The sequence below is a fragment of the Malurus melanocephalus genome, unplaced genomic scaffold (genome assembly GCF_030028575.1).
Source record: "Malurus melanocephalus ecotype Western Australia unplaced genomic scaffold, MMel_1.1 scaffold_57, whole genome shotgun sequence".
NCBI classification, from domain to species: domain Eukaryota; kingdom Metazoa; phylum Chordata; class Aves; order Passeriformes; family Maluridae; genus Malurus; species Malurus melanocephalus.
Window position 1 is genome coordinate 1,877,757 of NW_026623289.1, and position 16,634 is coordinate 1,894,390.

Sequence of the window (16,634 nt, forward strand, 5' to 3'; positions counted from 1 at the left end):
AAAATCTTAGTAATTGATTCTGCAAAATTACAGCATCATACTTTGGCTATAAGTACTAAAAGCTTTATTTACACAAACAGGCTAATTCCAAGTTTCTTCCTCATTTACTTCRAGAGAGTGTCCTCTGCAAAAATATACAGAATGCAGTGGGTGGATATTTATTTGCTTGTCCTAAATCTGTCTTTAAAGAGCAAATAAAAGCATCCACAAAATCAAACAAACAAAAAAAGAAAACCCAACACAACAACAACTAAATCCAAACACCAACCAAACCACACAAACTACCAAAAGAGTAAATCCCCCAAAATTCCTTCAAAATCCTCCTGGCTAATATACTGAAAGTTGCATGTTTAAACAATCCTTTTCAAAATGAAAATGCAGTTCTCAGGAATTTGCAARAAAGAAGGAGGAATAGGGGAAATTTATGGTGCCAGCCAGTGAAAAATRGCTGATGAAATTCAATACACAAATAACAACAAGCTCGTTTGATCTTCCTAGAGATTGCAAGAGAATTCTTCTGTCCATACTCAAAACCACACAGCTACAAAAACCACCTGCCAAACACTATGAGCAACACAGCAGCAATATCTGCTAGCTGAACTACAGCATAGGATTCATTGGCATTTCCATCACATATTGGCACCAGGGGTGAGTAGTGAGATGTATTTGCTAATCTGAATTATAGCAAGCTCAGGTTCTGTAGATAGAAAGATGATTCAGCTCCTGACAGAAAACAAGGTACTACTGACTTCAAGTGAGAGCGCCTGTCATTAATTACAAATGAAGTTAGCACAAATCCTTTATTTCCCCCATCCCCCCCAAATAAACCCCTCTGAATTTTAGAATGAAATGAAAATACTACTGCATCAAAGGTTCCAAAACTGCTGGAGATGCACACATCCAACCAAGTAGTCTTCATTTATTTAGGTACCCAACTTCCTTCTACTCAAATTGCCTGYCCAATTGGTAGCATTTTGAGAACATGGCATTTTACAACCACGAGCAAGTTACCTTCACCTACTGAACACAGAACTGGTATCCTAATCTAGTTCAACCACAACAGTCACAACGATAAAAACATTCCCAAGCACAAGTTGTGCTGTACAGAAAAGAGGCCAGTGCAAAGGATGGAATAAGAGCAAGCACAGAATCACAGACATGTACTTCAGACAATAGTAGGGTACACTGCAGTACATCTCTGGTAACCTGGAAGAGAAGAGCATGTTAATTCACCTGGAGTTGGGGCACCGAGGGAATCACAGAAGCAGGTAGCTACYGAGAGGTCAAAGAAAAGTGGATTTTGCAGATAAAATTATTTGCCACAAGTGTGAAAATAAATACAATCCTGGAAACTGGTATTTCAAGAGAAAAATAGAGCGCTATAAATGGAAGTAAAGAGGAGAATGCAGTTACTTTGCTCAAGTGCAAGGATAAAACCACCATGGAATAAAAATCATCCCTTAGCAACTCTAAAATTAYAAGAAGTCTGACTGAGAGCAGGTCAAAGCAAGTCCTTTCTAAGAATCAGAAGAACCAGCTGGAGAAGTTAAGAGCATTTATATCAGTTCGGACAAACAAGATGGCMGAGAAGCACAGCACGGACAAGAGCATCCCATGAGTAACTGAAGAGCATAAAATGCAGAAAGAGAAGTCACTTGGGATGGTTTAAAGGAGATTAAAACAAGAACAAGTTAAGTRAAAATTATAAAGTTATATTTCCTATGCAAAAATCAAGACCTACGCCTGCGAGTCATTAATCCACAAGCCTCAACACTCAAAGCAACCTCTTCTCACAAGGATCCCCTCTGTGTAAAGACACTGAGAGGGCACAGTCAATCTGGTACAGTACACAAGATCTTCATTATAAAAACCTCTAATAATTGCTCTAATTCACTCCCTCTCACACCTACAGAGATGAGCTTACAAAACAAAATCCATTCACTAAATGCTAAAAGTTGGTTTACGAGCTGGGCTTTGCTGTTACCAAATTATTTTAAGCACAATTATCAAATAAGCTGGCTCCATAAAATGAGTAAAAAAAAAATGTTACTTTTCTAAAAGATCCGAAGGAGAAAGCCAGGAAGAACAAGTACAAGCACTGGAACAGCTACCACTGAAAAAAATTCAGTCCTGTACACTCAGCTTCAAACAGCACTGCAGTTTTGCAGTGGGCATCAGTGGAAGAGCGAATTGAGTGCTGCTTCCTGTCCCACGAAGCTGCTGATGGTGCAGGATGGCACAGCTCTGCAGAGGAGGCAGGGCTGGATGCCTCCCCACAGCACTTGTAATTCACTCACTTTATCAACAGATGACGCTTGTTCTGCCCTGCTGGGTCCCAGCACCTCATCATTTTTATGTCCTCAGATCATAGGAAAGTACCGCTATTCCCACGTTGTTACAGACCAGGAAAACGGTCTGGAGATGGAGCAAGAAGCCAGACACAAAATAACCCACTAGCTGCATCAAAGTTATTTTCAGAACTCCTAGTCAGCTACCACCCAACCTGAGCAACACTCAAGTACCTCTTTTCTTTCCCAGCATATATTCCAGGCTTACAAAAACATTGTTACAAGGCTGATGACCTCAGGAAGCACCTCAACATCGAGTTTAAATGCACCAGAAAACAGAAAACAACAATGGATGAAGCATCCAGCAGGCTCTAAATCTTTACTCATCCTGGTAAACCTAAAAAAAAGTTGCAACCACTTGACTGAGACATCATGCTTCCTCTTGCTCTGTTTCTTAGGCACACTGAGTTTTGATTTTTCCTGCCATGGCAAAAAGTTTCAAGAGAAGGAAGTGACAYTACTCTTAACTGGCCTGTGGCTGGATGATGAGAATACTCCCCAGGGAAGCAGGAAACTCAGATTGGAATCCCCCTTCTGCCCCTGGGACTTGGACATGATGTCACATCACTCAGCACTGCAACATCAAAAGCCCTGGTCGGTTTGGCCCCARCTGAAAGGCTTTCAGTACCTACAGGAATGAGAAAACACCAAAYGCAGCCTCCAGGTCTCCTCGATTTTACACTGCTATCTGTAATGGACCATCTTCTCTTTCTTGATAGGTGTCAAAGCTTGCAGGAACAAAGTGGCAGCCAGGAAGGCACGTCTGCAACRCACTTTTCAAGACAGACCAAACCCAAATTACTTGTTTTCCTAGCTGCCCAAGAAAGCTGTAAAGACTCATGGCATTCTGAGCTTGTCTTCAGTGTGCACATCTTACTTCATTTACAAAAAACATGTTTTTCATATAAATGCCGAAACCAAAGGCATCAGACAAAAGTTCAGTATTACTCCCAATATTAATCTTTTTTATTTATGAGCTACCATACAGTCATCACTAAAACATGTAAAATGGAAGATTCCACAAATACTTTTGACTGGAGCATTTGCCATGTATTTTGTGTGTGAAAAGATTCACTTCAGAGCACTTACATTATACTACAGAATTAGTAGTAACTTTTATCATTGCAAATAATCTACAGAATGTTTCCTCTACATCAGAAAAAAAAACTATTTCATAAACATTTTATGAAACTATAAAATAATACTGGAACTACAAAATGTTCCAGGTTAAGGCATTCTTGCTATGCCCACTGAGATTCTATTGCTTGCAATTGGCAAAAATTCAAATCTTGATGTCAAAATACACAACGCCCCAAGTTTCAGTACCAGGATTGAGCCAGGGATGGAATTCACCACACGCATCCAATATTGAACTTCTGTGCACATAAACATGCTGAGACTTTGCTTTCCATGCTGCCTTGACTACATGAACAACAGAACTTGAAATTCTACTAAAATCACATTTTATACGTGCAGAGTAAAGCAGCGGGGAAGAACAACAGCATGGAAATCAAAGGCTTAACATTTTTTGGGGGGTGGAGAGGATTAGTGACCTACAGTTGTTGTATATAATTTTAGAGACACTTGCCCTGTTAACCYAGTTACAAAGCCAACAGTGAGTAGCAATCGAAGCCACAGTGGCAATGATATTTTGCTGTCAGGGCTCCAGAAGATCTACACGAAGAAAACAAACACTCCCTCAAAGACTACATAAATATCACTCTCACACACACACACAGAATAGAATTCTCAGTACCAAATCACTTTTTGCCTCATTTTCTCTTCAAGTTCAAAGATGTTTCCATTGGATACTTTCCTTACTTCTCTTAGATATCCTAAGAGAGTTTTTGCATTTATTTCCTTTTCTCTTCTTTCCCATTATAAAAAAGAGAAAGAGAACACATCTTCCTACATTGTGGGCACCTAATGATAGTTCATTGTAAGTTGACTCCCTTTTCCCAATTCTCTAGTCCTTTCTCCTCCCATAAGAAAAAAGACAGAACAAAAGAAGAAATGTTTGTGATTTGTCAAAACTAAATGCACTGACCTTAAACTATCCATTTATGAYGGCATGGGCTTCCAGCAGGCAGAGCTGGGAGACCTCTTATATTCCCTCTGCCATCCCTTTACTACTGTAGTTTCTACRGCACCACGTCATTACCACAGAATAAAAAGTTTAAGATAAAACCTATTGCAATYACAGCATTCCCTCTTGTGCTACAATCACAACTTTATTCTGCTGGACAAACCACACAACTCTCCCTTCACTGGCTTCTTTTCCCCTTATCTCATTTTGAAATCTCCAATTTCTCCCACCACTTCTGGTGTTCCTGAGCCAAACACYAAAAACGGGAGGAGGTTTCAAATACAAGCACCTATTCAGAAAGTATTCACCGCTTTAAAAAACCAACAAAAACAAATTTAAGCCTTGGCAATTCTTTAAAGGAATTGTGCACCAGTGTACAGATACCTGAAGCCAATGTGTAATGAGCGGTCTTCACATATCATAGGATGCAGCATCTTCAACTAAGAAACACTATCAYAATAAAAAATACTAATGAATTCCATTTACTACATCATCTAAGATATGATATATCAGAATGTTTTATTCTTACAATATCTATTCATACAAGGCCAGTTTAGGATATTGGAGTACATTTAAGTCATTCCTTTTTTTAAACYTCCTTTCCATCCGCAGAAGAACTAGGATCGGATGGTTATCAATGTATTTATATTCCAGTGGTTTAACAATACAAATTAAAAATTAAGATTTGTGGCTTTTCATATTTTCAGCATTATAATATCTACCACAAAACAGCTGGACTTCAGTAGTAGAAAACCATTCYTCTTCTCTCCTAAAGTGTTCATTATGGACAAGAACAATGTAAAGATCTAAAATRCAACATGATCCTGAGATCATTTCAAACACAAACTGCATTAACATGGACTAGTAAGACTTTATACATAATCTTTGGTCACTGCTGTTAACTTCTGCCATCTTACTAGATTTTCCAAGGTATTAACAGTAAATATGCTTACACGATACCCAAATTCTCTGAATCCATGCAAGAATAGCTTCTCAAAATTGGTATCATCAAACTTAATTGCAGATGGACTTTAGGAAAACCYAAAGACTGAGTCATTTAGCACCCCCTTTTGATTAGAATTAATTTGCTTTGCTACTGAATGCACTTTACAATTCTATATTCTAGGTCCAGCTATTACTAGACGCACCTCATCAAGTCATATTTCAGTAAAACACCTACCATTCTTGTGCTGGAACAATGCAACTTTTATAACCCCCTAGTGCCGCCTGCTTGCAATGCCCAAGCTCATGATACATCAATGTTTCCGTTACCAAGCTCTATGACAAGGGGTTTCCCAGTTTGGCCATAAAAAAATTATTCCATCTGAATGTTCAAGTATTTCTCATCTTAAATGAATTGCCCTCTCCCTAACCACCATAAATAGCATTTAGATCTTAATCCATATGTGGTATGAGCCAATGGCTCATTTTAAAGGACAACATGCAGTATGTGCTATGATCTCTTCAGTTCTGAACAACCATCAGTGTAGCCTTTCCATCCAGGCTTCTAGGCAACTCAATACCCATTTCAAACACAGATTTTTACTAACCACTTCAAATTATACTATYTCATTTGTGTAAGATAGACACTGCTAGTACACCCTTACATCATGCACTGAACTCCTTTTCAATCTATGAATGCAAGTCCAGATTAGTGCTCAGTAATGCTATGTGCATCCTATGGGACAAATCTGCAAGGAAAAACACACCATTCTACTCAAGAAATAAAAAACACGTAAATTACAATACACAATATATAAGGCTCAGATCTCAACAAGCTAAGGAAGTCACAGACACAAAGAGACAGCATATTTCAAATTGTATCATTGGAACTTCCCACATTTTACTACTACAGAAACAGAAAAAGATGAAAGATACCCCAGTGTGTGTTACAGATCCACGCAGAGGAACACACACAGTTTGTCACGTCACACACACACAAGCTCTCATCGGCAGAACATGAGATTATGCCCCTTAATATTAATACAGTTTCTCCTRTGTTCCGAAGGCAATTCAGATCTTAGACACTCAAAGATACAAATAAATCAAGACGTAAATATCTTACCTTCCTATTTTACAAGCCACTGCAGTTCTCAGATTATGAGTCAGTCTTAGGTTAATCTGCAGAGGAATGACTCAGTATAAACTTTTAAACATTCATTATTTTTTCTAACCTACAACACGGCGATTCATTCAAGGCGCTAAAACGCGGCGTCGCGAATCAGTGCATGAAATGAATGGCGTGAAAACAAAACACTTTTCTCTCCGCTCACGGCAGGCAGACGGGGATAGCGCAGCGCCGGCGCAAGCAGGCGGACTTTGTGAAAATACAACTCCTTCCGCGCCGACGAGGGGCAGCTCCGGCGGCGGCGGCGGCTCCGGGCGCAGCCCCATGGCCGGGGAGCGGCGGGGGCTCCGCCGCAGCGGCAGCCGGGGGGACGCGCAGCCGGGACCGCGCTCCGCGCCAGGCGCGGCGCTGCCGGCAATGCCCCTTTAAAGGCCGTCGGCCCGCCCCCAGCACTGCATATGGAGGGAGCCAGGAGCGAGCGAGCCTTCTGCATTCAAACGACACATCAAACGCCGCAAGCGCCGCCGCGGCTCCCGGCTCCGCTCCGGCCTCGCCTCCCTCCCCTCCCCGCACAGGCACACACACCGTGGGGAGCGGGGCAGAGAGCGAGAGGAGCAGGGGAGGGAAGGGGGAGGCAGGGATAAGTAAGTGAAAAGGGGCACCTGCAAAGCCCTGGAGTGCGAGTGCGTCCGGGCAGGAGAGTCCGCGCCGCCCCACCGCAGGCTGATCTATCCCCGGGCACCGGCCGCCGCCGAGGTCCCGGCACGGGCTGCGGGTGCAGCGCGCTCGGCCCCTGCCTGGCAGTAGATGCCTCGGTCAGCGCCGTGCCCCCGCCGGAGCGCCCCCGGCTCCCGCCGCCCGCCCGGCCCCGTCCCCCTGCCCGGAGCGCCCGAGCGCGGGCAGGCGAGCGCGGCCGGTGCCGGAGCCCCGCGCGGGAGCCGCCGCCACGGCGGCAGCGAAGCTCCCGCCCTCCCTCCTTCTCCTCCGCCGCCCAGCCGAGCTGAGCCGAGCCGAGCCCCGCGGCCGCCCTACCTGCGAGCGTGTGCGGGGAGCGGGGCGGCGGGCGGCAGCTGGAGCCGGGAGAAGGCGACCGCCAGCCCGGCGGAAAGTCCCGACCGCTGTGCGCCGTCTCCCCCCGCCCCGCACTTCCTCTCCCGCCCGCTGGAAATCCCCGGCGAAGCCCGCTGCTCTCCCGGCTCCTCCCAACACCGAGGGCGGGCCCGGCCCAACCGCTCAGCGCGCAGGCGACAGCCGGGGGCCGGGCTTGCCCTGGCCGCTCGCCCCGGCTGCACCTGATGCCGCCGTCACCCCCCTCCCGTGGGCACGACTCGGGCAAAGGGGCCCCGCGCCCGGCGGAGGAGGCGCGGGCTGGGCTCCGGAGGAGCGGCGCGTCCCGCTCCGGGTGCGGGGTGGTGCCGGCGGAGCCGTGGGGGCTCGGCCGGAGGGCGGGCGCTGCTGCTGGGCACTGGGGGAAATGAACGGCGCGGGGAATAGCGCCGGGAGAGCGGGGCACGGGAGAGCGGGGCACGGGAGAGCGGGACCCGCACGGCGGAGCGCCGCTCGCTGCCCCTGCCTGTCCCGAGGGAGATGCAGCAGCCCCGCTCGAGGAGGCGCCTCGAATACAATAGCGTTTATTAAACAAAGAAAATGCCAGTGGGAAGAAGGGGAGGGAGGGAAAACAGCGGTTGGGAGGGGGAGAAGAGTCTGGAAGAGATCAGGAAAGAGCAGCAGCGAGCCAGAGTCGCTCGCCCCGCGGAGAGGCCGATCGGGGTCCCCGGCAGCCGCCGGCCGTAGGTGCCAGCCCCCTGTGGCGGGCGAGGGGTGTCCTGCCTGGCGTCCCGGGGGTGCGAGTGGCACCCGCGTCCCCTCCGCAGGCGACCGGGGAAAGGGGCGGCGCTGGCAGCCCATAGAACCTGTCGCTCCCGGCGGCCAGGTGACATGAATGCCTGTGCCGGGCTCCGCTTGTATCGCGGCGCGTCCCGCCCGCGGCATTTGCCTGACCTGTAGCGGCGATCTCGCTTTTACTCGGGGCATCGTTGGSTGTCTTGGCTTGTCGTGTGCCCGCCGCTTCACCGGGCTGCGGGGAGAGAGGGAAGGGAGGGTGAGAGGCGGCTCTGGCGCAGAAGCGGCGCGGGGGCTCAGCCGGAGCCGGGAATGCCCAGCCGGAGCTGGGGATGGGGGATCAGCCGGAGCCTGGGTCCGGGGTGGGCTGGAGGAATTGCCCCACAGGGGCCGTCGGAGCCCCGGCTGCAGCGATGGGGCTGGCAGCCGGGTGAGCCGCAGCTCTAAGGAATGTGCGGAGCTGAACACGGAGAAATGTGTGGTGTTTGGCTAATTTCAGTGGGATGAGGTCACCGTCCTTTTTGGACGTTGTTTATCGAGGGATCACTAGGGAGGAACAGTTGGATGCGTGATCCTGAACGGACAAGCTTTGCGTCATAGTTGCCGCTTGCAGCATCTCCACGAGTCCCGAAATCCATCCTGACCCTTCTCGGTCTTCATCCCCCGGCTCTCTGTAACGCCCACGCCAAGCTGCCCTGCAAACCTAAACATCTCTAGCTCCGGCAATGTCCTCGCCAGCCCCTAAATCACGAAGCTTGGCCGCACCGCTAATTCCCTCCTGTGTGCTGTTCTTCTCCTCATCCCGCTTCTCTGCTTTCTCTCTTCCCCCCTCTCTCCCGCCTTTGCTGCTGTCCCCAGTCAGAGCCTGGTTTAGCTGTCAAGACAACTGCGGCTTTTGAAACGATGCCGTGAACCTGCCGTCAGAAAGACAGTCTCAGACGGATGCCTCGCATATTCTCATCACTTGTTCAAGACTGCTTAGCTCTGGACCGGCAGAAAGGACTGTGCACCAAGTCTGGATTTCTCCAGCGGCAGGGCTGCAAATAAGTTTCTATCAGAGACAAACCTGCAATTTCCTCCTTTGCCACTCTTTTTGCTGTTGTATATGTGTCCTCTTGTTTTGCCCTAAAAAAAAAAAAAAAAAGAAAAAGAAAAAATGGAGAAAACATAATAGGATTCCAGTGCCTGTAGCTCTAGCAGCTGTACTAATGCATTCTTCCCTAAAAAAGAGAAAACAAATTCTTATACCATTTAAAGATGTTAGAAGCTTTTCCACATTAAAAAATGTCTGTAGCCAAAGGGATAAAGTGGTGATTTAATGAAATACCTACCATTTCAATTGCTTTGGTGGTTTTTTTTTGTTTTCTTTTTCCATATTGTGTCTACAAAATTTTACAGATTTCTAATATAATTATTACAGCAAGATATGTCACCAGTGTTTAGTCTTTAATTGGTTTGGAATTTTGTGTTWTAAGCAGTGTTTTCTCCGGGGCTTAAATAGATGTCTCAAGGCTGCTGTGACATAGTAAACMCTTCTGCTTGGCAGTAGTATTTAGAATATAGTCATTGGAGGGGTAACTACCTAGAACAGCAGAAATTATAGTAAAGACCATGGAGTACCTCTATATTTTAGCAAAATGGTTTGAAGAAATAAAATAATAGTGCATAATGCTGGAAAATCACATGAGAGGAAAGAAAAAAAATCCACTGAGAGTGGTAATCCCTTACAAACTTGAACAGGGATACTTATCTCCAAAAACTATTTGGAAGACATAGAAGAGCAAATGGCATGTGATTATGGAAAACTGATTTCTCAGCTACAGACTGGAAGGTACCACTGGGAACTGGTAGGGCTTAAATGTTCTCGAGTGTCGTAGAAACTCGATTTCTCAAGCAAACAGTCCATGAGAGGGGATGCTATTTTAGGCCTGGTATTAATAAGCAGCAAGGACCTTGTAGAAGGCCATAGTGTTGAAACCAATCATGAACTGAGTGATCACGAACTAATCCAGCTGAAGTTAAACTGCAAGAGGAACAAATGCAGATATTTGACTAAGATTTGAGATTGAAGAAGAGCAAACCCAGAGAAATGGGAAAAATTCCTGAGGCAAACATGATGGATGAACCCAAAGATGATTTTTACTTAGAGATATTGGAAGAAGCAGCAAAGAACAATTGCCAAAGCAAGGATGTGTTCAAGGTTAAAAAGATAAGAAGCAGTATCCTGTACCTAACACTGTAATGAAAGAAGGAAGCTGGTGATGCTGGTACTCTTTGGTCTACAGCTCTGACCTTACTATGGGGGTGAATTCCTCCATGAGAAAATGACTGTGAGCTGCCAGCAGAATGGCTGTGGAAAAGGCTCACTTGAGTCTATGATGCACAAAGCGTGGTATTTTTAGTAGAGAGAGGGAAGTATTCACCCRGCTTTACACAGTACAGCTGAGGAACCTTGTTCGGAAAATTGCATCCAGTTATGGTGACTTACAGTCAGAAAAGCTTGACTCAGGTTGCCACAGGTGCAGAAGAGGAATACTGGGGTGGTGAGAGAGCAGAGTATCTGTGTTCTTGAATGGGAGCTGCAAGCAAGCAAGCTTGGCTTCTTTAACTAACCAAATGAAGCCAAAATAGTGTGATTCACRCAATAAATATCCAGGAAGGAGTACTATTTAAATTAAAGAATTATGCTAGCATGGTGATGCATGTTCATGAATTGGTCATGATTATACTTAGTTTGAAAAGTTTTCTAACCATTCCAAGAGCAAACAAACTGTATTCCAGGCACAAACATATACATGATTTTAAATCAGRGCATGATACTTTGTTGTATCCAAAGGGGATTTAAAGAAGACTGAGCTGTTGACCTTTGACACTGTACTGTAATCATTCCCAAGTTTCAGGACAAATTCTGGTCCTCTGCCCCATCTACATTTGGCTTGTGAGGTTATTTTCATCTGCCTCTGAGGCACTGGAAATTAGTCAGAGACAGGATGTAGAAGGGGCTGGTGACATTAAGTCATCAGGTGGTTTGTGGTGCATCTTGCTCACAGGCATAGTTGAGTTGACTGCCAGATTTGTGTCACCACAAAACCTTTTTTCTCAGGTGAGCCTGKCAAAGGACTGTTTTATGTTCCCCCTGCCATCTTTTTTAAATCTTCWGGGAGATATATTTGCTAAATATCTTGTTGCATGGGTACTGGTTGTAGTCTACTCTGATATTGTGCTTGAGAGGTTTAGCCTTTTTACTGCAGCTCTTAAGTTTATTACCTCTTACSAAAACGTGTTTGGTGACCCTCAATGAGTGAGGATGCAGAAGAGTTATTGCTCTGAGATCTCCTAAACAAAATGACCATTGTGTGTTTGTACAGGGGAAACGTTCCCTGTCCTATCTTCCCAGAAGTGGCCTCAACAGGTTATTTTGAATACTGGAAATAAACCTGAGACAGGGAGAGAGAAAGAGGGCAGCAAACCATTGTTTCTTGTGTGAATTTGCTTATTGCAATTAACAGTCATTCAGATGAACGTTTGTAATTTGGAATGGTACAGTGCATCTTTRTTAACCCTGCTGTTTCAGGTACAGTTTGGCACTGCTTCTGTATGGAATGTTAACTTTAAGTCTCGTGGTTCATGTGTTTCACATGGCTTCTCCACAGTCTCTGCAGAAGGTGGTTATAGTTTTTTTTCTAATCAATGCCTATTGTGGATCTGAGCAACACTTAGCAGAAGCCAGTTTCTRCATTTCTGGCACTGAGGCACTTTCTTGGCTTGCAGCTTCCTCATYCTATGCTCTGGATTGAAGGTGCTTATTAACAGAATAATAAAACCATTAAATTTATWTTCTATTTTATTGCTGAAGCACTGCCCAAGAGGACCTGTACCATGGGAATACACATTCATTTATTGCATCCCATACAGGAGATAAGAGTTTATTTCAACTGCTACTAGGCAGTAATGTCTAATGTGATAGCCCATTTGTTTGAGGGAAAAAATGTTCCCCTGCCCAAGTGATGATTCTTGACTTTAATTTCCTAAAAAGTGACACTTTTCCAAATGACAAGCATTTGAGGTGAAGTATTCCCCAAGTCTTCCAGAAGTAAGTTATACTTGCCTTTATGCATTTGCTATGTAACATTTTTCCTTTGTTTCAAGTTAATTTTAATTCCCAAATCAACTTATGGAGCTACTCCACAATAGACAAGAAATATTAGTATGGCATAACACAACCATGTCTCAGTAATCTTAGGACCTTCTTAGTCTCTTGTTGAGACAATTAAAAATATATTGAGGTCCCCAGGCTCCCCTATTATCAAGACTGCCATTGTGCCTGTGCCAAACTGACTTGGGAGTCAAATGGAATTTTTGAGTGCATGTCAGTGGATTCCCAAAGAGGCCTGTAAAGTTGTTCAMGTGAGCTCTAAGCCGTGCCTGGGAAAAAGAGACAAGATAGAGCTCCACAGCAGGGAATTACTAGAGCACAGCAATGCCTCAGCTATATGYCTGCCTCCCGGAATGGCTGCAAAATCAGAGCTGTGATGGGGAGAGTGCAAATTCAGCAAGATCAGCTCTCCACCATATGGAGATTTCCCTGTGACAGCTGAATCTGAATACAACCGGTAAAAGCATCKTAAAGGCTGCTTTGTGCCTCTACAGCAGCACAAAGACGCTTTATCAGGAGCAAGGATTCTGTCCAAAAGATTTCTCCAGACATAAAGTGTCAGTTATTATGATAGTTTGTAACTAGCAACTGCAAGGATTCTGTTGAAAACCTGGCAAAGTAAAAGGTTGACATGGATCTAACAGCTGTATTGATTTATTCAGATGCCCTCATTTTCTGGATGAAACATCCTTAGGATATTCTGATATTCTTRGGATCTCTTCTCCATCAAGAATTTCAGAATCTAATCTAATGCAACAGAAAAAGCCTTTCCCATTATTGTCAGAAAGACCAGGTGGGTATATTTTCAATGTGAGACTCTTTCATTATTGTAGAAATTGTTACAGGCTGTTCTTCAGTAATCAATAATAGCTCTTTCTTCAGAGTGATGTAACTACTTTTGCTTTCACCTTTTCTGCATGTAGTCATGGGAACACAAAACAACCTGTGGAATCAGGCTTCGGAATAATTTGAGCATTTGAGATGATTGCGAGGTGGTCAGTGAGTCTCAATTTTCCTGGCTTCCAGCTTAGCTGTGTGCCTTATCCCCAGTGCTGTCAGAGCATCAGAAAAGGTCTGAGAGGCTTTTTCACCCCCCCTCCCCCCCCCTTTTATTGACAATTCTCTGGCTAGTTCTAAAGGGATATTTCAGAGGATTCTGGAAGGTTGTTTGAGCCTCTGGATGTTCTTTTGTTGCGAGCAAGCTGTCCATCAAAGGTGCATTTCCAAACCCTGAAGGATTCTGTCTGGAATTCACATGCAGCCTGACCCAGGCAGACCAACCAGACTTCAGTACTGAAGGGATTACCATGGGATGCAACCTCTGTGTTTGCTGCCCTGGCAGATTCCTGAAGAGAATCCGGTCAGGAGCAATCGCCATGTAAAGAACAGTTCTTCTAGAAGCCTGGAGGAAAACACTTCTCTCATCACAATGGTTTGCTTTGTCTCAACACACATCCAGCCCTCTAGTGGATCCACACTTGTGGGATTCAACACATGTGCACACCTGTGTGACAGCATAAAGTCCTCCTCTCTGRCTTTTACCATAAAGCTTGTAGTCCCTTGTTGATCTGCCTCTTGTGACTCCACAGTTTTCCTGACWCTTCTTAGCAATTTTCTCACCTTGYATGGTGAAATGGTAATTCAGATTTGCAGTTTCCCAAGTACCATTCATTGTCTCATGACAGTATGCACAAAATGAGGTAACTCTAGAGAAGCAGTAATTATCCAGCTGTTTGTCTGAAGGTACCTCTGAGCTGGATTCTATTTATCCACCTGGGTCTTCAGAGTTAGCAGACATCAGCATATTCACTGGCTGATACTTGGAATAATTTCACTTTCACTTATTATTTTTTATCACAGAGGATGGGGAAGTTTCCGACCTGTGCATATGAACAAAATGACTAAAAGTGTTCCACTTCAGAATTAAAGGTGATATTGGGAAGAGTGTGGCTGTCTTGGGACGAAAGCAACTGTCTGTCTTAGCAACCCCCACATAGTGCATAGTTAAAACCCAAGAGCAGGTATCTACTTTAAATGTATCTTCAGGGAAGCATGATTATATTCAAATATTTTCCTTGCTGAGTTTCAGCRTTCTCTGTACCAAATATGCTCAGTTTTCAAGTAAAAAAAGTAAAATCCAAGTGCTCTCAGGACAATATCAGCCTAGACCCTAAGAATCAAGCTTCCCTTCTTCTCCCTTCTTACTGGTTATGATGAATGCTCTGCAAGACACATTGCACCCTAATCAGCATTTGCATAATCTTTACTATCTCTGTGATTGCAGTATGAGGGGGTTATATATAAGCTAGACAGTAATTAACAAGAGCTAGAAAGAACCCGGTTCCAGTGATTAGGATGAGGCAGCAATGATTCAAGAGCTGTGAGTCTTTCATGTACAGCATTTGGAAGAGAGCTACACTGCTAGGGGAGCTACTTTGAGCTTCTTAATCAGGAGGGATTACTCAGATTTTTGGTGCAGACCCCCACGAAAGCTCAAGCAGCAAAAGGAAGCCGTATAGACCTGTCAGACATTACTGGATATAATCTTCAACAATTCCACAAACCACAGAGGCTTCTGTTTTGGTATTGGGGGATAACAGATGAGTTCTGGTGGCACCGACCCACACAAGAGCCATGTCCACCAGAGAAGAAGCCCTTCCTGCTCTTCCAGATGCTCGAAGACCTTTTGTGGAAGTAGTGAAATACTAGCTAGGATGCAAAAGTCTGAGCTAGAAGTATTAAAAAAATTCCTTTGGAGCTTTCAGATGATTGGAAATGAGTATTCCTGATAAAACTGGCTTGTAAATTTTCCACAGTGAATGTGTGAGCTACTTCTCTCAGCAGTGGTCATCTGCTGTAGCCATGGGATAATGTCTCAGTCACAGGCATCTCCCTGCCAAAAAACGGGCAGAGGATGGTGACACTTTGCTGTAGCTGCCCTTGAAACTCAGSAAAGTTGATTTAGCTGGAACTCCATAAAGAACCCTTGGAACAGGAGAAGATTTAAGGAGAGGTCAGCTCACAGGACATACTTAGTAATCTGCTGCCAGGGTAGGATTCTTTGCAAATCAGAATGAATTTTGCATTTATTTGTTCATAAGAACAGATAATAATAGAACAGAACCTGTTGTCAAACTGCAGGCAAGCCTAGACACTCTTTGTAATTTTAGCAGATGGAGCCAAAGGAGCCCCAGAATATTCTAAGGACAACCCTCTCACTTTAATRATAGCAGGCAAATGTCATCAGTGGGTTTGAGGACAAGGAGATGCTGTGTTCAGCCTCAAATGGAAGAGCTGAACTCTCAGGATTCCTAGGGAGCTGAGACAATGGGATTTCACCATTCACTAGGTCACACCRCAGCAGCTCCCAAGTCCTTCACTCTTTCATCCTTCCTAGTTTGTATCCCAGAGAGATAAGAGCCCTTTTCTGATCCTGCACCACTTTCCTGAGTTCAGTCCTCAGTGTCTGCTCCAGCTGCTAAGAAAAATGTTTTCACATCCTGAAGTAAATTCTCCTCTGTTGAAGACAGACGCATATTAAAATGCACAAAATCTTCTGTCATCTTTGCAATGAATCAAAAGCTACGAAAAGCAAATTCTTCTTTGGCCTCAGTCTTACCTGAGGAATGCTAATTTTTTTTTGTGCAGTTGCTGCAGAATGAGACCAACATAACCCAGAGCAAAAAGAGGCCCCAAACTTCTCCTGGGCTGTTTGAGATAATAGAGTCATAAAACCAAAACCCAATATCCCTCCCTCCTCCAGTTTCCCCAAGGTATCAGGAAACATTCTGGTCTTAAATCCGAAGTGGAAAGCTGTGGTGTTTGCACTCACTTTCTTGGAGTTAATCCCAACCCATACTGTGGTAACAGGCTGTCGACTCAGCTGAGAACAGAACTTTTTTTCATTAGCTGGGCCTCCCATTTCAGTGGTTGTGGAGACAAGGTGGCAATCTGCACCTTTCCCTGCAGAAGGAGAAGTTATTTCTAATGGTATTGCTGCTAAAATATAGCTTTGCATCTTTCATAGACCTCAGGAATTTCTTTATTTATAAGAATGGCATTTTTAAGCCTCAAACACATTTGAGGAGCTACAAATTGCCAATTCTCACAATCTTTATCATAAGTTTTGTCATA

At 44.7% G+C, this 16,634-nt stretch overlaps 1 protein-coding gene across 11 annotated transcripts in view; it reads right to left on the reverse strand.

Annotated features, from left to right (window-relative positions):
* The window catches only part of TRAF3 (TNF receptor associated factor 3), a 70,026-nt gene extending 62,363 nt beyond the window's left edge, over window positions 1–7,663 (reverse strand). For 9 of the 11 annotated variants that reach the window (XM_057365755.1, XM_057365753.1, XM_057365751.1 and 6 more), the window contains exons 1-3: window positions 7,535–7,663; window positions 7,165–7,299; window positions 6,500–6,555 (exon numbers count right to left, since the gene is read on the reverse strand). The gene's annotated coding sequence lies outside the window, so the exon portion shown is untranslated. The remainder of the gene's footprint in view (window positions 1–6,499; window positions 6,556–7,164; window positions 7,300–7,534) is intronic. The other 2 variants (XM_057365750.1, XM_057365757.1) reach the window with 2 other exon arrangements.
* Window positions 7,664–16,634: the final 8,971 nt, after the last annotated feature.